The sequence below is a fragment of the Emydura macquarii genome, unplaced genomic scaffold, assembly GCF_026122565.2.
Source record: "Emydura macquarii macquarii isolate MOO-44397 ecotype Brisbane River unplaced genomic scaffold, CSIRO-AGI_Emac_v2 contig_212, whole genome shotgun sequence".
In the NCBI taxonomy this organism is placed as follows: domain Eukaryota; kingdom Metazoa; phylum Chordata; order Testudines; family Chelidae; genus Emydura; species Emydura macquarii.
Genome location: NW_027130349.1, coordinates 11,692,426 through 11,711,765, shown reverse-complemented (window position 1 = coordinate 11,711,765; position 19,340 = coordinate 11,692,426). Strand labels below are relative to the sequence as shown.

At 39.3% G+C, this 19,340-nt stretch overlaps 1 protein-coding gene across 4 annotated transcripts in view; it reads left to right on the top strand.

Moving 5' to 3' along the window:
* Positions 1–19,340, top strand: part of PPP4R1 (protein phosphatase 4 regulatory subunit 1) — a 73,544-nt gene that overhangs the window by 758 nt on the left and 53,446 nt on the right. Inside the window, exon 3 of one of the 4 annotated variants that reach the window (XM_067547799.1) lies at positions 2,840–3,719. The exons of 2 other annotated variants lie outside the window; for them this stretch is intronic. The gene's annotated coding sequence lies outside the window, so the exon portion shown is untranslated. Of the gene's footprint in view, positions 1–30; positions 173–2,839; positions 3,720–19,340 lie in introns of those variants that run through there. One more of the 4 variants, XM_067547804.1, reaches the window with a different exon arrangement.

Sequence of the window (19,340 nt, the reverse complement as noted above, 5' to 3'; positions counted from 1 at the left end):
GGCGGCCATGCTCAGCTGTTCCTGCTTCGTCCCCACACGTGTGTGTGGCTGGCCAAAGTTTTCTCCTAGTGTCTGTGTGGAGGCAGGGAAAGAGGGAGTGGGGACAAGCAGGAGCCGGGCAGATGGGTTGTGGGGAATGCAGTAGGTAGCTTCTGCTTCGGGAGAGTTCTTGGTATGTTAAAATGCACAGGCAGGTTAATCTTAAGAAAATACTTGCAGTTGGGTTGTATTTTTCCTCTTGTTTTAAGGCCCCTTGGTTGCTTATCATGCCATGTATCTGTCTGTGGTACAGTTGATTTGACGTGTTGTAGAAATTGGATGGCTGCTTTTTAGACCTTTGTGTTCAGTACATATCTTAGTGTGAGTTTGAGTGTATCTGATAGGCTGTAGCTGGTTGAAACAGGACTTCTGAAGACTGATGCTGTGTTAGAATATAAGAACAGCAACACTAGGTCCGTCTAGCCCAGTATCCTCTCCCAATCCCAGGAGCTTCAGAGGGAATGAATAGAGCAGCTAATCATCAAGTGATCCATCTCATTGGCCATTCCCAGCCTCTGGCAAACAGCAATCTCTGCCTATCCTGCCTAATAGCCATTGATGGAGCTATCCTCCATGAACTTATCTAGTTCTTTTTTTGAACCCCACTATAGTCCTGGCCTTTACAACATCATCTGGCAAGGAATTCCGCAGGTTGACTGTACTGTGTGAAGAAATACTTCTTGTTCGTTTTAAACCTGGTGCCTATTAATTTCATTTGGTGACCCCTAGTTATTGTATTTTTTAATGGGAATAACCAGCACTTCCTTATTTACTTTCTCCATACTAGTCATGATTTTATAGACCTCTGTCATATCCCTCCTTAGTTGTCTCTTTTCCTAGCTGAAAAGTCACACTTATTAATCTCTGATATGGAATCTTTTCCATACCTCTGATCATTTTAGTTGCCCTTTACTGTACCTTTTCCAATTCCAGTATATCTTTTTTGAGATGGGGTGAACAGATCTGCATGCAGTATTCAAGATATGGGCATACCATGGATTTATAAAGAGGCAGCATGTTATTTTCTGTCTTATCTGTCCATTTCCTAATGATCCCAACATTATGTTAGTTTTTTTGACTGTCGCTGCACACTGAGTGGATGTTTTCTGAGAACTATCCACGACTCCAAGATTTCTTTCTTGTCTAAGTTAGCTGTTACCAGTCTGCATCATTTTATATGTATAGTTGGGATTATGTTTTCCAATGGGCATTACTTTGCATTTATCAACATTGAATTTCATCTGTCATTTTGTTACCCAGTTTCGTGAGATCCCTTTGTAATTCTTCGCAGCCTGCTTTGGACTTAACTATCTTGAGTAGTTTTGTGTCATCTGCAAATTTTGCAACCTCACTATTTACCCCTTTGTCCAGATCATTTATGAATATGTTGAACAGAACTGGTGCCAGTACAGACCCATGGGGGACACCACTATTTACCCCTCTTGCATTCTGAAAACTGACTATTTATTCCTACCCTTTGTTTTCTATCTTTTAACCAGTTACTGATCCAGGAGAGGATCTTCCCTCTTATCCCATGACCGCTTACTTTGCTTAAGAGCTGTTGGTGAGGGACCTTGTCAAAGGCTTTCTGAAAATCTATTACGCTATATCCAGTGGATCACCCCTGTCCACATGCTTGCTGATCCCCTTCAAGAATTATAGTAGATTGGTGAGGTCTGATTTCTTTTTACACAAACCATGTTGACCCTTCCCCAACAAATCGTATTCATCTATATGCTTGATAATTCTGTTCTTTACTATAGTTTCAACCAATTTGCCTGGTACTGAAGTTAGACTTATCGGCCTGTAATTGCCGGGATTGCCTCTGGAACCTTTTTTTTAAAAATTGGTGTCACATTAGCTATCCTCCGGTCATCTGGTACAGGAGCTGACTTAAATGATACGTTACATACCACAGTTAGTAGTTCTGCAATTTCACATTTGAGTTCCTTCAGAACTTTTGGGTGGTTATCATCTAGTCCTGATGACTTATTACTATTTAATTTATCAATTTGTTCGAAAAACCTCTAATGACACCTCAACCTGGGACAGTTCCATTCTTTTTAGATGACAAATCTGAGGGTCATGATTGGGAATCTCCTTCACTCCTCAGCTGTGAAGACCAATGCAAAGAATTCATTTAGTTTCTGCACAATAGCTTTATCTTCCTTGAGTGCTCCTTTAGCATCTCGATTGTCCAGTGGTCCCACTGGTTTAGCAGGCTTCCTGCTTCTGTTGTACTTAAAACATTTTTTGCAGTTACTTTTCGAATCTTTGGATAGCTGTTCTTCAGATTCTTTTTTGGCCTTCCTAATTATATTTTTACACTTCACTTGTCAGAGTTTATGCTTCTTTCTATTTTCCTCAAGAGGATTTAGCTTCCAGTTTTTAAAAGATGCCTTTTTGCCTCCTGCTGCTTTTTTTTACTTTGTTGTGGCACTTTTTTGGTCCTGTTACTATGTTTTTAAATTTGGGATATACATTTAAATTGAGCCTCTATTATGGTGTCCTTTAAAAAGTTTCCATGCAGCTTGCAGGGATTTCATTTTTTGGCACTGTACCTTTTTAATTTCTGCTTAACTAACTTCCTCATTTTTGAGTAGTTCCCATTTCTGAAATTACATGCTACTGTGGCGGGCTGCTTTGGTGTCCGCCTGCTCCCTCTCTCCTCAGGGGTGTTAAATTTTATTATGTTATGGTCACTATTACCAAGTGGTTCAGCTATATTCACCTCTTGGACCAGATCCTGCACTCCATTTAGGACTAAATCAAGAATTGTTTCTCCTCTTGTGTGTTCCAGGACTAGCTGCTCCAAGAAGCAGTCATTTAAGTTGTCAAGAAACTTTATCTCTGCATCCTGTCCTGAGGTGACATGTACCCAGTCAATATGGGGATAATTGAAATCCGCTATTATTATTATTATTTCTTTTTATAGCATCTCTACTCTCCCTGAGCATTTCATAGTCAGTATCACCATCCTGGTCAGGTGATCGGTAGTATATCCCTACTGCTATGTTCTTATTGTTCAAGCATGTTGAATAATAATAATGTTGAAATTGAAGACCTTTCTGTAGAGGGCCTACAAGATATATAAAAGGCAACATTAGAAAAATTGTTTGTGGAGTTGACATTGCATATGAGACATGGAAAATTAACCAACTTGCATGCATTTCTTTCTTAAATCCTCTTGCTCCCTATTAGTGATGGGTAAGGCATTAATGTTTGGAAAAGAATTAATCTTCTGTTGTAGTACTATAAAAGAAGCCTGAATGTGCAATTCAGCATTAGTAATGGTATGTTTGTTTAATTTTGTTTTAAAAAATAAATAAATGCAGTGATGTGAGGTCTGTGATAATAATTGTGACTTCAGCACATGTGAACTATAAAATGTAAAAAGTAATCTATGATAAGAACATACATAGCGGGATGTGACTATTAGGAAACTCTGGTTAAAGTGTAGAGCTGGAAATATTAAAACAAAGTTAACCCTAAGGTGGGGACAAAAGAATGCTAAGTATGTTGTTTAGTTAACAGGAAGTGCTTCAGATACAAGCCTCGATCCTGCAATCTGCTTTGTCAGCAGATCTTTGGCTCTGCACAGAGTCCCATTGACTTCAGTAAAGTCCATGAAGGCACAGGAGTTTGCCCAGAAGGAGCAGCTTTCAGGACTGGGTACCTAGGTCGGTGAAAATAAGCGTTTAAGAAATCTAAGACAGGTAGAAATGTTTGTTAAAATATTTTTCAACAGTAAAGTGGAATTTCAGTTTTACACAGGTATTCCCCTGTAGTGATAGTAACCCAATGTTTCAGCATTTTTTTTTCTGCTTTTTCATTGTGAATTATCTTGCAAGAGCAAAGTCTCTCTTGTAAGACTTAAAAACTACTACCAACCATTTTTTAAATTTTTTTTATTGAAAATTATTAGATTTTAGATTGATAATGTCCCTTTATTCTGCGTGGGATATTTTTGTGAATAGTTCAGGATTTTTTTTAATGATTTACTCTGTTTTCCCTTTAAAAATGCAGCTTTCTTGATGGCAAAAGACAAGTTGAATAAAAGAGACTGTAGGTCCTTTAAGAGATAGCTAGAGGAGAATATTGATGTACTTTCACACACCACACACACTTTGATTCTTTGGCCTGATGCTTCCGAAGGTAGATGGGAAAATCATGGATTTGCCTTAAAAAAGAAGAAATAACAATATCTGTACTCTTGGGGATACAAGAATCAAGATCCAGACAAGAGCTGTCCTAGAATTCTGAAGGAAGTATTCAGATAGGTAATAAAAAATATTCAAGACCTTACTGGGAAAGAGGGAAGGTCTGATGTGTCAGAGAGCAGAGGATAATTCAACACTTACATTTTAATTATTTTTAGAGAAGAACCAAGAAACTGGATGAAACCAGACTATACAATCTAATGTGGAAACAATTCTGTATTGTTAGGGGGACTAGATTAGATGATCTTAAAGGTCTCTTACACTTCTAACTCCTGTACGTTTCAATAGTTGTAACATTGACTTCAGTAGCAGGAATATCCTTGATATGAACCTGACACACTCTGGAAAGACACAGGCTCTCTGCATACTTGGTTAAAAGGCATTGTAGACAACCATGGTTTGGAATTTTTTGAACTAGTAGTGCTTTGTAGCCACAAGCAACAGCTGTTCCAGTCAATTTACAAAACTTAGTTTTATGAATTAATTGCAACATTTGGGATGAGGTCTTATGCTCAGGTGTGAGTGAACTGAAATCTACAATGGTTAACTTAGGAAAGGACAGAGAGCCTTGATTGTTACAGTTGACCCACTTCAGCCAGTCATCTTAACTCCATCATACAGTGCAGTGGCTCTCATTTTTAAATTTCCCCTAAGCCCCTCTTTCCAGCATCAGGGCTGAGAACTGGTTCTGGGACATGTTTCAAAAGTCCCAGAAGGCACTCATCCAGTCTTGGTCATAAAGCCTTTTGTGTAGTTCATGTACATCCATGTAGTTCTGTCAAAAAGATGTCTTGTTGTTTTAGATATGCTGAATTGTTGCAAGGATAAGCAAGACAAATGTTTAATGCACTATTATCGTTTAATAGTGCAGACCTGTAGAAATTATGGTATAATTTATAGGTCAACACAATTTTTTCATAAAAAGATATAAAAATCTAACAAATGTCGGTGTTTGAAATAAACTCAACTAACTGGGTGTCGGGGAGACAAAACTACGTAGACTTTTTGGAGATCTTTGATAGAATAGAAAAACAGAAAAAACTTATCTAAAGCTGGCAAGTATGTGATCAGAAGAAAAGGAGTGATGAAGAGTTCCTGAGTATATAAAGAACTCAGATCTCTGAGACACGAAGGTCTGTGTTGATGGAACATATCCGAATTAGGAGGTAACTAGTTAAATGTCACATAGCTCATTAGTGGGTCCAGTTTTTCCCTTTCAGTGAACTGGAAAAAGAATGTGCAGTAAGCGTGAAATGTTATGATTCCAAACTGGGAAGCTTTTTTTTTTTTTTTTTTTTTTTTTTTTTTTTAAGAAAGAAGTACTATAACTTTGCATTGAATATGGATAGATAAGTTGATTATGGAATTAAAAGCAGATATGTTTAAGGTGAGTGACAAATACCTTTTATTAGTCATGTTACAAAACAGCAGGAGACAGTTTGGGAGTTAGTGGCAAATGAAATTCCATACTGTTATGACAATGTCAAATACAGTAAGCCAAAAATCAGAATATCTTTAACATAATAGTTTTGTGGAGGATAGTCTTTATTCCAGCTTATGGGTATGTTTTTGATCCCTCCAGAGTTAAATATTTAAAAATATGTCCATTTAATTAAGGTCTTGCATTATCACTAGGTAGTTTGTGCCTTCCCTATGCCGTCATACCTGAGCGTCAGATAATATTCCCATTAAAATGTAAGACTTTAAAAGTAATTCTGTTTATGATTTGTCGGACTTGACAGTATGTCTTTAACAGCAGGTGGCACTGGGAAAGTTAGCTGCTACCTGACAATCAAAGGCAATGTTTCTAGTACTTTAAAAGAGACTAGCAAAGCTACTTTTAGATTATGGATGTAGTACTGGTTACTATATAGACATGGGAAAAATACAATGGATACAAATAAAATAAGGATCGAGACTATAGAATCTCGTTCAAAAGGTCGGAGAGGAAAATGGGTAGTCTTGTAAGAGCGCACTTCATTAAAAATATACAGACAAATAGATTAGGCCTAAATTGTAAATTTAGAGCAGTGTTTCTCAACCTTTTGATGCCAGGGACCAACTTGCTGCCTTCTTAAACTGTGTCAGAGAAATCTCACAGACCGGTCGTTGAGAAACACTGGTTGAGAATGTGGCAAATGGTCACGGGAAGGTGACATTCAAAAAACCTAATGTGATTCTAATGTCTGCATGTCTCTTTTTAAAAAAATAATTAAATGAAAGGGAAGAGTCTCAAGATACTAGTCATGAGATAATGGAGTCTTTCACCCTGAGGTTCCCCATTTGAAACCAGCCTCTGTTAGCAGTGACTGAAAGTTTTACCATCTGGCTATTATCTAAAATAAGAGCTGATCTACACTGGGAACTTACATTGACATTGCTATGTCTCTCAAGGGTGTGAAAAATCTACACCCAGGAGACATAGCTATACCGACCTAAGCCCCGGTGTAGACAATGTTAGGTCAATGGAATCCACCTCTCAGGGAGTTGGATTACTCATGACAGTGGGAGAACCCTCTCTTGGTGGCATAGGTAGTGCCTATGCTAAAGTGCAACAGCAGCACAACTGCAACTGTGCCACTGTAGTGGTGTAAGTGTAGACATACCCCAAGTTAGTACTTCTAGTTTTTGTTTCAAGTAGACAGATAAACACATCACAGCTTGGACTAACTGGCACCTTTGGGCCCTGTCCACACTGGAGTTATCTGTGCTAGGAACTTCCTCAACCTCTGTTGAGTTTAAATAGTTTGGTACATGTTGATCACACAGATCGTGTTTTTAGCCTGTGATAGCAGAAATTCCTGTGAATGTGACCTTGTGAAGAATCTTATTTCAGGCCAATTGGCGACTGTGCATGGAGACTGAATAGTAGCTGTCACTCCAGGACAGGTTTGTGATATAGTGGTAGGGCTTGTTCACACTGCTGTAGCCAGTATTGCATGTGTCTGTTAGATAAATGGAAGACTGCCATCTCTTTGGTTTTCAATCCAGCATCTGGCACAATAATATTAAATAAATAAATAAATCAGTGAAAACAATTTGACTCTTATTTAAATTAACATTTGCCTTGTGTTTTGGAAATTCAAATGGACTAGTGTCATCGACCAAGCTAAGCAGAGTACCAAAAACCAAACAAACGGCATAAATGATAAATACATTTAAATACCCCCACCAGTAGCTAAAAATCCTGTAAGATCATCCTTAAGCAGTTATTTTTCCAGTGGACACATCCTAAGTCTACACATGTCAGTACAAGAAACTGTAATCAAAATTGTCATGATGCCAACTTTTTCTAGTCTGTTCATTGCTATGCTCATGATGTATGTGTTCTGAAAAGACGCATAATTAGAATCCTGAGCGTGAAATCATAATAACAATGTGATATCAGCTTTCAGCACTGCTGTCACATTAGTGCTACCTATGCACTATAAACTGGCATGATACAAGCACTAAATGTAGGTAAGTCTTTGGAGTTCACACTTACCTTCTCCCTCTTTGGTACATGTGGTATCCGTCAGAGCTGCTTGCACTGCAGTCTCTTGGCTCTTCCATGTTAGCGTCACTGCAGGGGAAGAGTTAAATAGGAGTCCTTGAGTCCTGTGGTGCTTTAAGCAGCTGTTTGTGGGCAGGGAGTCAGGAAATCAATTATTTTTAGTTTAATTTCACTACAGGTGGGACTCAAATTCTTTACCTGCCACTAGACATGTAGCACTAACTAGTGGTTGCAGCACTAACCACTGGTGCCACCGAAGTTCCTGCTAACTCAGCCCTCAAAGTAAGACTAGGAGAGGTTAAGTTACTAGTCATTCTGCTAGCATGCTAGTAGAATTGGTGACCCCTTTCACACAGCAAGCCTCGGAGTGCAACTCCCCTTGTAAATCAAAAATACATTTTTGATATTTAACACTATTTTAAATGCTAAATTTATAACTCTATTGTTTAAAATGAATTTACCTTTTCTTACCACTTTTAAATTAAGACTAAAACACATTTTTATTCAATTATTGTTATAAACAGAAAAGTTATTTTTTAAATAGTTACTGTTTAATCCTGGGGGCGTGAAGAAACTTTGTCAATATCACTTTTCACAGCAGACTTAGTGCCCCATTGCCACTCTTACTTTTGCGCTACTGCTGGCAGCGGCACTGCCTTCAGAGCTGGACAGCTCGCGACCCCCACATGACAATTTTGTGACCCCCCTGAGTGGTCGTAACCCCCAGTTCGAGAACCCTTGCAGTAGTACATGCTCTCTTATGAACACATATTGTGAGTAGTTTGTACTAGCATTGTTGCCATCGAAAGCATCTGCATGGTAGTACTCAGAGCTAGAATCATGATGCTACTGTAATTCTAGTTACTGCTTAGTAGGAATGTCGTGCTCATTTGGTGATCCATTTGGTTTTTAATGCTCAAGGCATACTTGTTAAGTCTCCAGTTTTCCTTGGGCAAGACCTGCTTAGTCTTCTAATTTTTGGCTGCCATCTCTTGGACTCCTGAGTGCATGCCTGAATGTTCTGAGAAGTGGGAGGCTCACTAGGAAATGATGCTGAGGTGCTCCTTTCTCATACACTTCTAGTGTCTGTGGTCTCATCTGAGTTGCTCCAGTCCATGGCCGAGACCATAGTAAGGAAGAGCTGTGGAGAGAGAGAGAGAGAGAGAGCGAGCTCATTTCTTGGTATGACACAGGTAGATGAGCCCCCTTCCTGGCCTTTCAAACAGATGCCACAACCCCCACAGTAGGTGGTCAAAGAGGAGGTTATTTTCCAGCTTCTCCACCTTCCCTGCTGCTGATGCAGAGTCCCACGACATTGGGCAAATCTTCTTCTTTTACCACTACCCCCATCTTCTTGCCTCCGCTGAGGACTTCTGAGTTGAGGACAGTGGCTCCTTCCGTCTCTCTTCCCTTGTTTCCTGCTGCTGCTGACCACTCCTGGGTTATGGGAAACGGGTATTTTCCCTTGGAAGGAAAGGACCTAAAAGGGAGAAGGGAGGAAAGAGAGACAAAGAGGCAGATAAAGGTGAGGGGAGACTTGTTGGAAGTTAGGCGAGGAACTAGCGAGCATGTGTGGATTGAATGGTTCACCTCTACTTTGTCAGTAGGCAGAAGTAGAGACTACCGGGTGCTGGTGTAGCACACCTCACTTTCTCTGTGTGCAGTGGGGACTTCCATTGTAAGAGCTGCAGCTGTGGGGAGGAGCAATAGCAGCAAGGAATGGCTAACAGCAGTGGCAGAGCAAGGCCTTGTGATGGCCTTCTGCTTCCAACTCTGAGTCAGAAGCAGCTCCCCAGAGAGAGAGTCTCCCTGAAGGAAGCAGGAGTGTCAGGATTTCTGCTGTGTGGGGCTAGTTTGGGGTGTGTAATATTAATGGAGTTAACATGTTTTTTTCCTTGGTTTGGGTGGGACAGTGCATTTTCCTTCCTGACCATGGTGCCTTATGCTCAAGTGTTTAACTTCATGTATGTTTGTTCAGTTTCACTAGGCCAAAACAGGCACCAAAATATCTTCTACATTTTTAACTGACTTTTATAGTGTGCCTTTCTCTGGAACAGAACAACTAATACTGTGGTGAGGATTAAAAGATGTGGTAAACATTTCTTTAAAAAAAAAAAAAAAAAAGGCAAATGCAGTAATATATATTCATTATGCAATTAAGGCATACCATAAGGCATAAAACCTCCAGATTTCTGGACCTTCAGGCTTAGGAGATATGATAAGGTCAGATACTAAAATTTTCTGTGTGTAATACTTTGCAATGTCTCAATTAACACAATGACTTTCTATATGGAAGATATCCCAGATCGTGTGGAATAGAAATTACTGAAGGACACCTAAATGTCTTCACCCCCTGGTAAATGTATCCATTTAGGTGCTTTTGTGGCTTCTGTCGCCATAGTATGCGAGTATCTCCCAAGTATTTCAAAAATAGAAATAACAATCTTTTACTTCCTCTCCAGGCGCTTGAATAGGTAATTTGATTAGTTTATATGGCTGTGGGGGAAGAGGCATCAGCAGGGGAAACCTTATTGAGGTAGAGATAAATCAAAGAATTGAGTTCTGCATTTAATTCTGAAAATGGTGATGGCCTTGGCCACTTTTATCTTTTGTCAGATTGAGTACCATAGACTAAATTCAGCTCTAGTAGCAGTTTATGCTCTCACAAGCCGCCTTCTGTTGATCAGGTTTTAGGTCTGATCTACACTGAAGTTAGATCGACCCAGCTACATTGCTCAGGCATGTGAAAAATCCACATCCCTGAGTTAAATAGTTAAGCCAACCTAACCCCCAGTTCAGACAGTGCTAGGCCGATGGAAGAATTCTTTCTCTGTTGTCCTAGCTCACTTCACTCTCAGAGAAGTGGATTACCTATGCTGGTGGTTGAACCCTTCCTGTTAGTGTAGGTAGCATCTACACTGAAGCACTACAGCAGCACAGGTGTAGCGTTTGAAGTGCAGATAGGTCTTTATTCTTCCAACAGAATATAGGAAGTTATGCTTGCAAGGAGTGATTTTCGAACTAAGTAGGACCAGTCTGATGAGGACTTTGAATATCAGGACAAAGATTTTAAACTGGATTATTTGGGGCATCAGTACAGAGAATGGAGCACTGAAGTGAGACTTTCATAGTGATTTGTGTTGCAAAGCAGATGGGCTGCTGTATTTTATAGGGTGTGGCTCCATTCCTAGATCTAGAGACTAGGAATGCATGGATTACTGTGTCAGGTCCATATTTGATAGGATCTGTACAGTCGCATATGGGAACGTATGGATATTTTTCCCCCCCATGATGGCTGTTTAGGCATCTTGTAGCACAGAGGCATTGGAAAAAAACAACTCAAGGCTGCAGACTGACTCCATAATTGGAGGGCGGATGCCCCTAACAGTTGGTGAGGTCAGAGAGGAGGGAAGATCTTTAAAATGCTTCCCTCTTCCTACTAACATCACCTCAGTCATGCCTGGTTTAAGTTTTTAGTCAGATGTTCTTCATCCAGGGTTTCTAGATACGTAAAATTGTTTCCGGGGGAAAGGAGGGAGGAAGAAAAGAAAAAAAAACCTTAAACTGTAAGATGCTTGTTGATGGGTGTGGGATAAAAATCTAGATAAGGAGGAAGGAAATCACCAGACAGAATATAAGGTAAATAAACGAGCAGCTTGCCACTTGATATGCTTTCCTTTTTCCTCAATTTGCTTTGAATCAAATGATACCTTAATTAATTTGTGTACAGGTACCAGATTCAGTCTGAACTTGTCCATGTTAATGACCAGAGAACAGCATAAGAGAGAAATTTTCCCTTTGTTATTTTCTGTGTGGCTTTTGTTTCCTCAATATTTATCTTGAGTTGAATCCATTCCTACTGCTTAGTGGATCTCACATAGCTCCCTTATTTCCTCAGTGATGTTTGGTAAGGGGATATCACAATTCCTTTAACCTGCCCAATGGCTACATTTACATTTGTATCTTCATTATTTTAAAAAGTGAATGAAAATGTGTATTAACTGAATTTAAATAACCCACAAAAGAGGTAGCTGGCTGTGTTTAGTCTCAAGCTTTTGGGTGAAGGTAATATGGTAATAGCTGGTTTGGAATTTAAGGATTATTTATCAGTGGTTCACTTTTATTAAAAGTATTCTCTTTTTTTGAAGTATACTTTTATTTAAAAGTATGCATCCTTTTATTTTTAAATTTTGCTGAATAAAATCATACAGCAATCACAATCATATTCTTAACAACATACTGCCAATATTAACATAAACATCTGGTGTTTAGGTTGCATTTTCCTTTCATTTTGCTCTACTGTAGTGTTGAGAAATAGCAAGTTTATGTGTTTCCTATAAAATCCTCTTGCCCATTTTTGTAATGGGATCAGCATCTAAAGCAATGAATGGCATCTGGATCAGGCTTGCCTGGAGGTGAAAATGGTCTCTTAGGTGTATTTTGTGAGATGTCTATATCTATCAAAATCATTATACTTAATAAACAAGATCTCCCTGTTATATAAATATGGTGATCAGTTGTTGCTAATAAATGAAACTGAATTAGCAAAATTAGTGCTTAGGGCTGTTCCAGCCATATTTTTCTTGGTTTAAGAGATGATGTTTTGTTAAAACAGAGATGATATGTGTAGTACCAAGTAAAAGGACAACTCATAACTTTTATGAGTTTTTTTTTTGACTGTACATAATACAAGTTTTTAACCTCCATGCAGCAATAGAAATCTCTTTACTCTTGTTGTACTTGCCATGGATCCCCTATGCAGAGTATTCAAATGCAAGATGGCATATCTTGAGAAAATAATATATTACAATATGGAAAGGCTAGGGAATATTGCCTGATAGATTAACTTATACATTATATCACTTGGAGGTTTTAGAACAAGATTTTATTTATATGATAGTTCTAACAGTACAATTAAATAGAATAATTACTTACTTAATTCTCTTTTGCTGATCAAGCACTTTTCTGTGTTGCAGCCTATGACCAGGACATTTTTAGTTAGGAGCTGAAGATGAATGTAGCAAGTTGCTGTAGTATAGTTGAATAAAAATGACTATTTCTTATTAGACATGTCTGTGGCAACCACAGTACAAATATTTTTGTAAGGGCACTGTAGACCATGAGAATGCTATTGGGATACAGAATGGAAAATGACAGATGTAAAAGTTAGTTTCAAATAACATTGTCAGAAGTCCTGATATACTTTACTGTTCTATGTCTCATTACTTTTGAAATTAAAAAGACGTTGCACACCTTGGAAGACCTTCTGATTACTGAGTTTCCACTATATAATGGGCTCTCTGAATATGCATGATAAGGTTTTTTGTGACATAGAGCACATAATAGGTGTGGATAAATTAAATTTAGTCCTGTCTGTGCTAAAAAAAAGACCACTGTAGGAGAGCCATTTATGTATCTTTAAAATATATGTGGTGGTGACAGTGAGCAATCAAAGTGGGTTTAGCAAGCATGGTTTTGTATCCAGGTGTGGTCAAAATGTTTTTATGTTTTTAACTGTTACATGGCCTTCTTCCCTATCTATAGTACAGAGACAAGGTGGGGAAGGTTACATCTTTTATTGGACCAACTTAAAAGATAAGAAATTACTTTACCCACCTTGTCTCTCTAATGTGCTGGGGCCAACACAGGTACAACTACATTGCATACTATCTATAGTCTAGCTTTTTAACCAAGTTTGTAATCAGTTATAACTGGTTGTCTCTAACCTTAGTTTGTCTCAACACACAGCATAGTTAATACTTAGTTAATAACTGTGGTCTCTAACAATGCTAAGTCCTTGTTGTAGGACATGCACATATAGGACATTTTAAAGAGAAGCCCAGCATACCTTTGGGCATTGTACAGAGATATAATGAGAGAGATTCTGCCCTGAAGAGTTTGTACTATAAATAAAATAGATAAAACAGACAAATGGTGGAAGGAAAAAGATAGAGAGAGATGAAGTGACTTGGATAAGGTCACACAGCAGGTCTGTGACAGAGTCAGGAATAGAATCCAGATCTCCTGGTTTCCAATCCAGCTCTGTCTACTAAATCCTGTTCTCTCTCTAGTGGTGCTTAGGTGATGTCAGCATAGTTGTAATTTGCTATTCAAAGCAAGGCTCGCCATTATGCATTTGGTCATTTTGGATGGTTGCAGCACTAATGGACAGAAAGTGCTGGCATTGGAGGTATTCCTCTCAGTGTCCCATACTACTTCTGCCACTACTCTGGGGAAATTCTGCGCTTTGGGGATATATGGATTGTTTCACTGAGAGTCCAGTTTTCTTTAGCCCTTCTTGTTTCAATTGTCAAATGTAAGCACTTACATCTTCCATATAGGAAATAGAACAGGGGAGAAGATAGGGAGCTGTGCAGGGACTGCCACAACACAGTTCTTCTGCAATGGTTTAGGAAGTCCTATATGTGGACATGGTACTTGGTATACACCTGAAACTGGACTGCTATTGTGGATGCACTGTCCTGTTGCAACTTCTTTAAGTAGTGCTTGGTTTCTAAAGAGCTGGTAGCTTTTTTAATTCAGGCTTTGTGAAAGTGGAAGTTGTGGCGGGATAGTGCACGTGCCATTGATATCTGAGTGATTGCCTCAATACTAATGGGGGAGAATGGAGGTTGAACAGACACTATTCCATTTAATATTTTCTATCCCATTTATCTTCTTTTCTTCTGTTGTAAAGTGCATGGTTTCGGACAGCAGCAGCTTGTGGAATGCCCTTCAAGTAAATAAATACATGAGGATTTGCTAGGATCATTCAGCCACACTTAATGTATCAATTAAGTTGGTCCACAGAGGAAGTGGTTAAACAATGTGGTACTCAATGTCTCTTGTTTGAGGAAAATTAAATACAGAGATCTGCTTGAGGGATTTTCATAATGTGATGATTCAGCTGCATGGAAGCTCATTTTAGCTTATATCAATGTCATAATGTTGAGAGTGACATAATGGAGAAATTTTGAATATTTATCAATTATTATGTAATATAATTTTTCTAGTTATATAAACCATTAATATACTTATTTTGTCATTTTTCTCTCTCTGTTGTCATAAGTAACATTTTTTTTAATCACAGTCCTGACAACTTGTGTAGTAAAGTCCTATTCAGTGTGAATAAGGGAGGCAAAATCAGGCACATATTAGTGTTGTACCAGTTTTCTTAGGCTGGGTCTGTACTGCAGAAACTTACAAAAACATTCCCATGGCTGAACTAATATTAGAATCAGTGGGAGTCCTACTGTAGACAAGGCTACTGCAGCTTTTGGTATTTTTATCATTTTATTAAACCTGACGCAAAGTAGATTTAACTAATGTAGATGTGGAAAAAAGAAAGGTCTGGGGGCTGGATACCAGTGACAGTGGTGTGTTCCTTTTTTGTCTACACTGGCAACTAAACCACGTTCACGATTAGCTCAACTGCATTTGTTGCTGACACTTGTTGTGAGCAGCAGGATACTAAAATGAAGAAACAACAAACTTGGTTTATAGAGAAGAAATTTTTTTAATGTACTGGATGGAGTTTGTCTAGGGGCAATCTCAAAAATAGTTTTAGCAGTAGAACAGAGAAACTGCAAAGTGGAGAATGAATAAACATTGTGGAAAGATTAAAAATGGTGAGGCATTTCTATTTAAAAAGAAATTTAATTAAAAATACTTTGGACATTAGTTTAACCCTTTTTTCTAAAATTGGGATTGCTCATGCTCTCCTTATCTCTCCTTAACTTCATTATTTAAACTTACAAAGAAATAAACATAGCTTTTTTTTAATTAGACCTTTTAAAGCCGAACATTAGAAGCAAGTATTTCTGGATTTAAAATAAGATTCCATCTATACTATAGTTACGGCAGTGTGTGTATGTGGGGAGCAGTGAGACCAGTTAAACCTGGATAGTGCTTCAGTGTAGTTACAATAGCTCTATTTTTGTCTGTGTGGAAAGGATCAAAATCTGTTGATTATGATGTTGGATTGGGCTATGGTTCTTCACAGGACTTCACAGGATTGTAGCCTAATTCAATAACATGACTATAACACTCTGGTTGCTGTCTACACATGCAAGATTGGTCTATGTTTTAACAGTGTTGAGTACCCTGTTGTATGGTATTGTAACTGGGTTACCCATTGGCATTTTAATGTAGTGTAGATGAGACCTAAGCAATGTTTATGTAATCAGAGGGAGCCCTGTCTAAACTGCCCTCACAGCTGAGCCAAAAAATTGTGTTTTTAAACATGGTCAGATATTTTTCAGAGGCTAGTATTTTTCTCATTGTTGTGCTAGTGCATCTCCACAACTGATAGTACTAATATAGACTATCTACTGACATTTCAACCCCCCGGTCATCTAACTGAATGGTATAATAAAGTGCCAGTGGATGGTCTACTGCTACTGTCACTCTTGCTACTACTGCCAGTGAAATTTTATTGGTACTAATACAAGAACAGGGAAATTTGAAGGCAAATGCTAATGTAAGAACCATGTTTGGCCCCGTCTACATGGTTTGGCTGGTTAGAATGGGCCTACCCTCTAAATATCTAGAATTTTTTTAATCTTGTTGATTATATATTCAGCTACTTTTGTGAGAGCCAAGACATCTTCCACTTTTGCCTTACTTCCTTTTTGGGTGCCCCCCCTCTTTTTAAAAAATACCATCTTTGATAGACTACTGCCTAAAGAACCTCATCCAGCTTGTTGCCAAGGGAAATTGGACTTGAAGTCTTCTTTATATAGTAATAAATTTGTGTTCTGTAAAGGGCTTGTCTACATGGGGAAACTGACTAGAATAGCTATTGCAGAATAGCTCCCTTTGTGCACACTTATTTTGAAATAACAAGCTTATTGCAGAAAAGCTTATTTAGCAATAGCTATTCTGGTCAATTTTCTGGTGTAGACAAGCACTAACTAGCCACATTTTATTCTGGATCAACAGATGTGTTCTCTGTTGTCCTTTTTCACTCTTAAAGATGGAAAATTACATGTCACATGCTAGATTCCTCTGTCAGTTTAATTACTGTTCATCTGGCACAGGAACTGTGAAGCAGAAAATTTTCAGTACTTCATAGCACTCTTGAAAGTATCTGAGAGCAAAACTAGGAAAGTGAACAGTCTTCCAGGGTTTGAGTCTCCAGGGCCACCCTACCCTTCCAGGGCTTCCAGGCCCAGTGCCACAGAGGGATGAGCCTGGAAATCCTGGGATGGGCTCCCAGGGCCTGTAGCTTCTGGCCACCTCTACCATCTGGACTACCTCCGACCAGGAGGTCAGACTAGATCAGGGGTGGCCAACCAGTCAGAGACAAAGAGCTACATTTACCTTTTCAGTTTCCCCTCCTCTCTTACCCTCCCCGGAAAATTCGAGCTGATCAGATCCTCAATTTCCAGGCATCTTGTCAATTTCACTTGTCAGTTTCCCCTCCTCTCTTACTCTCTGCTGAAAAGCTTCTCAATTTCAAAGAGCAAAGAGGGGCAAAGAACAAACAGCAAAGAGCTGCATGCAAAGAGTGGTGAGCTGCATTTGTATGACCAAAGAGCCGCATGCGGCTTGCCAGCTGCAGGTTGGCCACCCCTGGACTAGATGATCATAATGGTCTCTTCTGACCTTAAAGTCTAGGAGGGATCCCAGGACTTCCAGACTCTTCTGCCAGCTGGTGCCACCTGGAACCTCAGATCTTGAGAGCCCCAGTATCTGCTGAGTGAAACTGACATTCTTGTCAATTTCAATGCTGCTGTAGTGAGGAAACTGACAAGAACATCAATTTCATAAAGCAGCTGTAGGGGTCCTGGGGAGCAGATGTTTTGGTGTTTTCAGAATGAATATTTTTTTAGGATTTCTTGTTCTTGGCAAATTTAGAAAAAATGTGGCTTTGTTCTGAATTGGAATGACACCTTTTTTAAAAAAACAGAAGATTTCCTGTGAACCGGAAATCCCATGATTCGGCTGGCTCTACTGGAAACCTCCACACTTAAGACAGCTTCAGGGACAAAAGCTCCCTTTCAAAAGGTGTCTCTTTGCTTCCTCCAAACAGGACAAAGGAGTAGGGACTTATCCAAGCAACTTATGCCTTAGTTTGTGGACAGCTAGAAGTAGGTAGTGTAGTTGGTGAAATCAGCCATCCTCTCTTGGCAAAGTTCCCTCTATCTGTGGCAAATTAAGAACAAAACAAAAAAACAAAACAAAACAAAAAGAGTAAAAAAATATTACATGTAGAAATGTCTACTCTGCAAAACAGAGGAGATTAACATGTGTTTGGGGCAATTTGAAATTACAAAAACCATGGTGGTTCAGCTGTACAGTTCCAAAACTGGAGAGCACGGAGACCTACACTTCAGAAAAGGAGGGCTGTAACAGTTCCGGGTAACTGCATCTGTATTCCCCCTCCATGGTCAACAAAGGGTCAACTCTAGGCTCCTGGCTCCTCAGCCATCACCTTTCTTGGGCAGAGACCCATGTCTCTCTCCCTCCTGACTGAGGGTTCTTCCAGGCTGCACAGTTTCTTACCTATACTGTGATATCCCCAGCAAGCCAGACTACCTCAAGAGGTCAGTATCTGCTCTTTGCTTTCTCTTCTAAGGCTATAGTAACTGTAATTGCCAGCAGTCACAAGCTACCACACAACTCTTTATAAGGAAGCACATTTATTCTTAAGATGAAAGCACTACAGAGAAAACTTATTAAAACAATAAAAAAGTATATGCATTCTAGTAAGTTTAGCAGAGGTCTGGTAAGATTCACTCCTTCAACCCCACCAAGCTGTTTCCTGTGATTACAAATTCAAAACAGCCTTAGCTCAGAATGAGCACAACCATGAGTAGTTCGGTCTTTCCTTTATACAGCTTGTGCCTTTGCTCCTGGCCGCATGTAGCAGGTGATCAGCAGACTCAGGCCCACTCCTCAGGGCATAAGTACAAAAGGCTGGGTTTTTGCATAACTGGAGGTGTGGAATATGTATTCACCTCTTCCTACATATTTCCCAGGAAACCCACTTCACATATATTGTCCCAAAAGACCATTCTTGTCTGTGACCTTGTTCAATATAGTCCTTTGATTATCCAGGCCCACAATAAAACATAACCTTTGCATTTAATACAATGGATTCTGGAGATTCTTAAGCTTAATTCACTAAGGTTTTTCAAGGATATTGCTGAAAAATGCCCTGTCGGTCACAGAGACTTTTATGGTCTATAGCAGTGGTTCTTAACCTTTCCAAACTACTGTACCCCTGAAGCCTGAGTCCCACCCCCACGGGGCTGAGGCATGTAACTTAGTTTCATGGCGCCCCTGTGGCTCCAGGTAATTGCCTTTCTTGCCACCCCCAATACCAGCTCTGCACTTGCGACCCCTCTAAAACTGTCACAACCCCCAGGTTGAGAAACACTGGTCTATAGCTTGTCCTAGGATCACTTTTCAGTGCTCATTTGTACCTTCAAAAATCCAAGGTCACTCCAAAGACCGTATCCCATTTTAAATTTTTATAGAAAGAGCAAATAGGCTGAGCTACAGAAAAATTTTGAAATCTATCAAAGGGAAAAGCTTCATACAATGGGGAGCTGGGAGCCTCAGGGCAGCAGGAAGCCGGGAGC